Source organism: Physeter macrocephalus, chromosome 14 (assembly GCF_002837175.3).
Source record: "Physeter macrocephalus isolate SW-GA chromosome 14, ASM283717v5, whole genome shotgun sequence".
In the NCBI taxonomy this organism is placed as follows: Eukaryota; Metazoa; Chordata; class Mammalia; order Artiodactyla; family Physeteridae; genus Physeter; species Physeter macrocephalus.
In genome coordinates this window covers 26,949,940-26,955,998 of record NC_041227.1, presented here as the reverse complement: position 1 = coordinate 26,955,998, position 6,059 = coordinate 26,949,940, and positions in this window count along the sequence as shown.

Sequence of the window (6,059 nt, the reverse complement as noted above, 5' to 3'; positions counted from 1 at the left end):
TTGATAAAGGAGGCAAGAATATACAGTGGAGAAAAGACAGCCTCTTCAATAAGTGGTGCTGGGAAAACTGGACAGCTACATGTAAAAGAATGAAATTAGAACACTCCCTAACACCATACACAGAAATAAACTCAAAATGAATTAAAAACCTAAAGGTAAGGCCAGACACTGTAAAACTCTTAGAAGAAAACAGGCAGGACACTCTATGACATAAATCACAGCAAGATCCTTTTTGAACCACCTCCTAGAGAAATGGAAATAAAAACAAAAATAAGCAAAAGGGACCTAATGAAACTTAAAAGCTTTTGCACAGCAAAAGAAACCATAAACAAGACAAAAGACAACCCTCACGGTGGGAGAAAACATTTGCAAATGAAGTAACTGACAAAGGATTAACCTCCAAAATTTACAAGCAGTTCATGCAACTCAGTAACAAAAAAACAAAAAACCCAATCCAGAAATGGGCAGAAGACCTAAATAGACATTTCTCCAAAGAAGATATACAGATTGCCAACAAACACATGGAAGAATGCTCAACATCACTAATCATTAGAGAAATACAAATGAAAACTACAATGAGGTATCACCTCTCACCAGTCAGAATGGCCAGCATCAAAAAATCTACAAAACAATAAATGCTGGAGAGGGTGTGGAGAAAAGGGAAATCTCTTGCACTGTTGGTGGAAATGTAAATTGACAGAGCCACTATGGAGAAAAGTATGGAGGTTCCATAAAAAACTAAAAATAGAACTACTATACGACCCAGCAATCCCACTACTGGGCATATACCCTGAGAAAACCATAATTCAAAAGGAGTCATGTACCACAATGTTCATTGCAGCTGTATTTACAATAGCCAGGACATGGAAGCAACCTAAGTGTCCATCAACAGGTGAATGGATAAAGAAGATGTGGCACATATATACAATGGAATATTACTCAGCCATAAAAAGAAATGAAATTGAGTTATTTGTAGTGAAGTGGATGGATCTAGAGTCTGTCCTACAGTGTGAAGTAAGTCAGAAAGGGAAAAACAAATACCGTATGCTAACACATATATATGGAATCTAAAAAAAAAAAGTTCTGAAGAACCTAGGGGCAGGACAGGAATAAAGACGCAGATGTAGAGAATGTCCTCAAGGACACAGGGAGGGGGAAGGGTAAACTGGGACGAAGTGAGAGAGTGGCATGGACTTATAAATACTACCAAATGTAAAACAGATAGCTAGTGGGAAGCAGCCGCATAGCACAGGGAGATCAGCTCGGTGCTTTGTGACCACCTAGAGGGATGGGATGCAGTGGGTGGGGGGAGATGCAGAGTGGGGAGATGTGGGTATGTATGTGTGTGTATGGCTGGATCACTTTGTTGTAGAGCAGAAACTGTCACACCATTGTGGGGCAATTGTACTCCAAAAAAGATGTTAAAAAAAAAATCTGTGCAACTCAAAAAAAAAAAAAAAAAAAGAAATCAATTACTGTAGCCCATTACATCAATAGGCTAAAGAAGAAAAATCACATGTCACATCAATAGATGCAGAAAAGACATTTGGCAAAATGCAACACTCATTTCAAACCTTCAGTAAACCAGGAATAGGGGGGATCTTTTCAATTTGATAAAGAACATCTACAAAATAGCTAGCATCATACTAGAACATTTCTCACTAAGAACAGGAGCAAGGCAAGGATGTCTCCTCTCACCACTTCTTTTCAATATTGGATGTTCTAGCTAATGCAATAAGAAAAGGAAATGAAAGATGTACAGATTGTGAAGGAAGAAATAAAGCTATCTTTGTTCATAAATGACATCATTATTTATGCAGAAAATCTGAAAGAATCAGCCACAACAGCAGCAAACTTCTGGGACTAAGAAGCTATTATAGCAAGGTTGCAGGATTTAAGGCTAATATAAAAAAATCAATCATTTTCCTATATACCAACAATGAAAAGTGGAATTTGAAATTAAAAAAAAACATAATATTATTTAATTTAGCACCCTCCAAAATAAAATAGATAAAATGCTAAGAAAATACATACAAGATCTATACAAGGAAAACTATAAAACTCTAATGAAGAAATCAAAGTACTAAATATAGGACAGATATTCCATGTTTATGGACAAGAAGACTTAATATTGACAAGATGTCAGTTCTTCCTAACTTGATCTGTAGATTCAAAGCAATCCCAATTAAAATCTCATTGAGTTATTTTGTGGATATCAACAAAATGATTCTAAAGTTTATATGGAGAGGCAAAAGACCCAGAATAGCCAGCACAGCATTGAAGGAGAAGAACAACATCAAAGGACTGGCACTACTCAACTTCAAGACTTGCTATAAAACTATAGTTATCAACACAATGTGGTATTGGTGAAAAAATAGACAAATAGATCAGTGGAATGGAATAGAGAGCCCAGAAATAGAACCACATAAGTATAGTCAACTGATCTTTGACAAAGGAGCAAAGACAATACAATGGAGAAAAGATCATCTTTTCAACAAAGGATTCTGAAACAACTGGACATCTACATGCAAAAAAAAATGAATCTAGATGCAGACTTTATACCATTCACAAAAATTAACTCAAAATGAATCACAGACCTAAATGTAAGATGCAAAACTCTAAAACTCCTAGAAGATAACATAAGGGAAAATCTAGATGACCCTGGGTTTGGCAATGACTTTATTTATTTATTTTTACTTAAAAAAATTTTTTTTTGGCTGCACTGAGCAAGATGCAGGATCTTAGTTCCCCCACCAGGGATTGAACCCAGGCCCCCTGCAGTGCTGCAGTGGAAGCACTGAGTCCTAACCACTGGAACACCAGGGAAGTCCCTGGCAATGACTTTTTAAATACAACACCAAAGGCGTGATCCATGAAAGAATTAATAAGATGGACTTCATCAAAATTAATAATTTCTCACCTACAAAAGACACTGTCAAGAGAATGAGAAGACAGCCACAGACTAGTAGAAAATATTTGCAAATGACATATCTAATAAAGGACTGTTATCCAAAATATACAAAGAACTCTTGAAGCTCAACAATAAGAAAACAAATAACCTGATTAAAATAAAGGCTAAAGACATTGAGCAGACACCTCACTAGAGAAGATATATAGATGACAAATATGCATATGAAAAGATACTCGACTTCATATGTCATCACGGAAATGCAAATTAAAACAATGAGATACCATTACATATCTATCAGAATGGCCAAAATCCAGAACACTACCAATACCAAATGCTGATGTGGATGTGGAGCAATAGGAACTCTCATTCATTGCTGGTGGAAATGCATAATGCTACTTTGGAAAAGAATTTGGCAGTCTCTTATAAAACTAAGTATAGTGTTATTACATGATCCAGCAATTGGGCTCCTTGATATTTGCTCAGAGGAGTTGAAAACTTATGTCCACACAAAACTCTGCCCATGGATGTTTATAGAAACTCTACTGATAATTGCCATAATTTGGAAGCATCCAAGATGTCCTTCAGTGGGTGAATGGATAAACAAACTGTGGCACATCTAGACAAAGGAATATTATTCAGAAATAAGCTATCAAGTCATGAAAAGACTTAGAGGAAACTTAAATGCATATTACTAAGTGAAAGAAGCCTGGCTGACAAAACTACTTACTGTATGAAAAGGCAAAACTATGGAGACAGGAAGAGGATCAGTGGTTGCCAGGTGTGAGAGGAGAAGGAGGGTACTATAATGGTGGATACATGTTATTATAAAGTTATCCAAACCCATAGAACGTACAACACCAAGAGTGGACCCTAAAGTAAAACTATGAACTTTGGGTGATAATGATGTGTCAATATAGGCTCATCAATTGTAACAAATGTACTATAGGCTCATCAATTGTAACAAGTATACTATTCTAGTAGGGATATTGATAATGGGGGAGGCTATGCGTATGTGGGGGCAGGGGATATATGAGAAATATCTGTGCCTTCTGTTCAATTTTGCCGTGAATCTAAAACTACTCTAAAAAATAAAGTCCATTTAAAAAGAAAGTTAAAAGGACAAAAATAAGAATAACAATGATTGCCACTCAAGAATGCTATATAGGATTCAGTAAGATAATAGACATGAAACATTGAGCACAATATCTGGCACATTGTAGGCACTCAATAAATTTTTTAAAAATCCTTAGAACAGTGACTTACAGATTTTACACTCTCAATGAATGTTAGATATTATAATTTTTTAGTACTTCTAATTAATCACTTCATTCATTCATTTGTTTGTTCAACTACAATCTCATTCACCTCTTTGGTCTTTAATGAATATCTATGGGTACTTAATCTACACCAGACACTGCTAAGTGTGGAGGGCTAAAGGAAACCTTGTTCTTGCCCATGACAAGTACATAGCCTAAGACGGGGAGAGAGATGTACAACGGCCCAGATGACTTTAAGCCAAAGTGGTCTAAAAAGACATGTGCACGGTGAAGGGAATTGTAGATGAAGGAGGGGCCAACTGTGTATGGGTGCAGCAAGAGGGGAGGGATACGGAGAAGGTTTCTCAAAAGAGGGGACATTTCACTGGAAAGGGCAAGGATGTAGGAATGGAAATGGAGAAAAATGGTTCCTTTGCTGTGTAACAAACCACAGGAAAACATAGTGACAAAACAACCACCCGCTCTGTGGCTTGTTAGGCTCCTGGACAGTTTCTGCTGGTCTTCACTCCAAATTCAATTTCTTTAACAGATATGGGGAATATCTACTTTTCTTGAATGAATTTTGATAGTCTGTGTCTTTCAAGGAATTCATTTTATCTAAGTTATCTGATTTATTGGCATAACATTGTTCATAATATTCCTTTACTTCCTTTAAATAGCTGAAGGTGCTTTCATCCCTGATATTTGTAATTTGTTTTTTTTTTAATTTTTTCCCAATCAGTTTGGCTAGAGATATATCAGTGTTATTCATTTCAAACAACCCACTTTTAGATTTATTGGCCAATGGGATGTTTGCAGAAGTGAAATGCATAATTTCAACTTTTGACTTTCAGATTGGGAAGGAGGGGGCCCGTGTATTCCCCTTTTCTTCCTTCCTGCTGGATGGCCTGTGGGCTTTTGCCTTGAGCTGGAAGAACCACCTGGAATCGGTAGGTGGAAGCTATGTGTGGAGGACGACAGCATTGTAAGACAAGGAAGCCTGAATCCCTGAGCTGCTTCCCTTGGCTCTTATATGAGAGAAATTAATGCCCATTCTGTTTAGGACCCTGGCAGTTTGGGTTTCCCTGCTATGGCTGCTGAGCATATATCCTAACCAATAGAGCAAGGTCACCTAATTCTGGGGTTCAGCTAGCAGGCCGACTGCATCTCACACGTTGCTACAACCTCTAACTTCTGTTCTACCAGAAATAAATATGGTGCTGTGATCTCTGCCTGCTATTCCTTTGTTTTATTGCTAAAATCCTTCAGAACCCAAGTGGGGGGGTGGGGTGTTTAGACATAGCTCTAAGACACATGTGCTTGGGGTTGGTTACAAACTCCCCATGGATTTTTTTTTTTTTTTTTTTTTTTTTTTTTGCGGTACGCGGGCCTCTCACTGCTGTGGCCTCTCCCGTTGTGGAGCACAGGCTCCGGACGCGCAGGCTCAGCGGCCATGGCTCACGGGCCCAGGCGCTCCGCGGCATGTGGGATCTTCCCAGACAGGGGCAAGAACCTGCGTCCCCTGCATCGGCAGGCGGACTCTCAACCACTGCGCCACCAGGGAAGCCCTCCCCATGGATTTTTAATGACACACCTTAGGGGACTCCCTTGAGGATGGAAACCCAAAGGCAGGGATCATGCTCTTGCTGGTTTTTAATCTCTCTGGACAGAGCCTGGAAGAAAGCAGGCACTCAGGAGATGCTTGCTGACAGGGCTGATGCTTGAGGGATTTAAAGTCTGGGGCAGGGGCTTCCCTGGTGGCGCAGTGGTTGAGAGTCCGCCTGCCAATGCAGGGGACGCGGGTTCGTGCCCCGGTTCAGGAAGATCCCACATGCCGCGGAGCGGCTGGGCCCGTGAGCCAGGGCCGCTGAGCCTGCGCGTCCGGAGCCTGT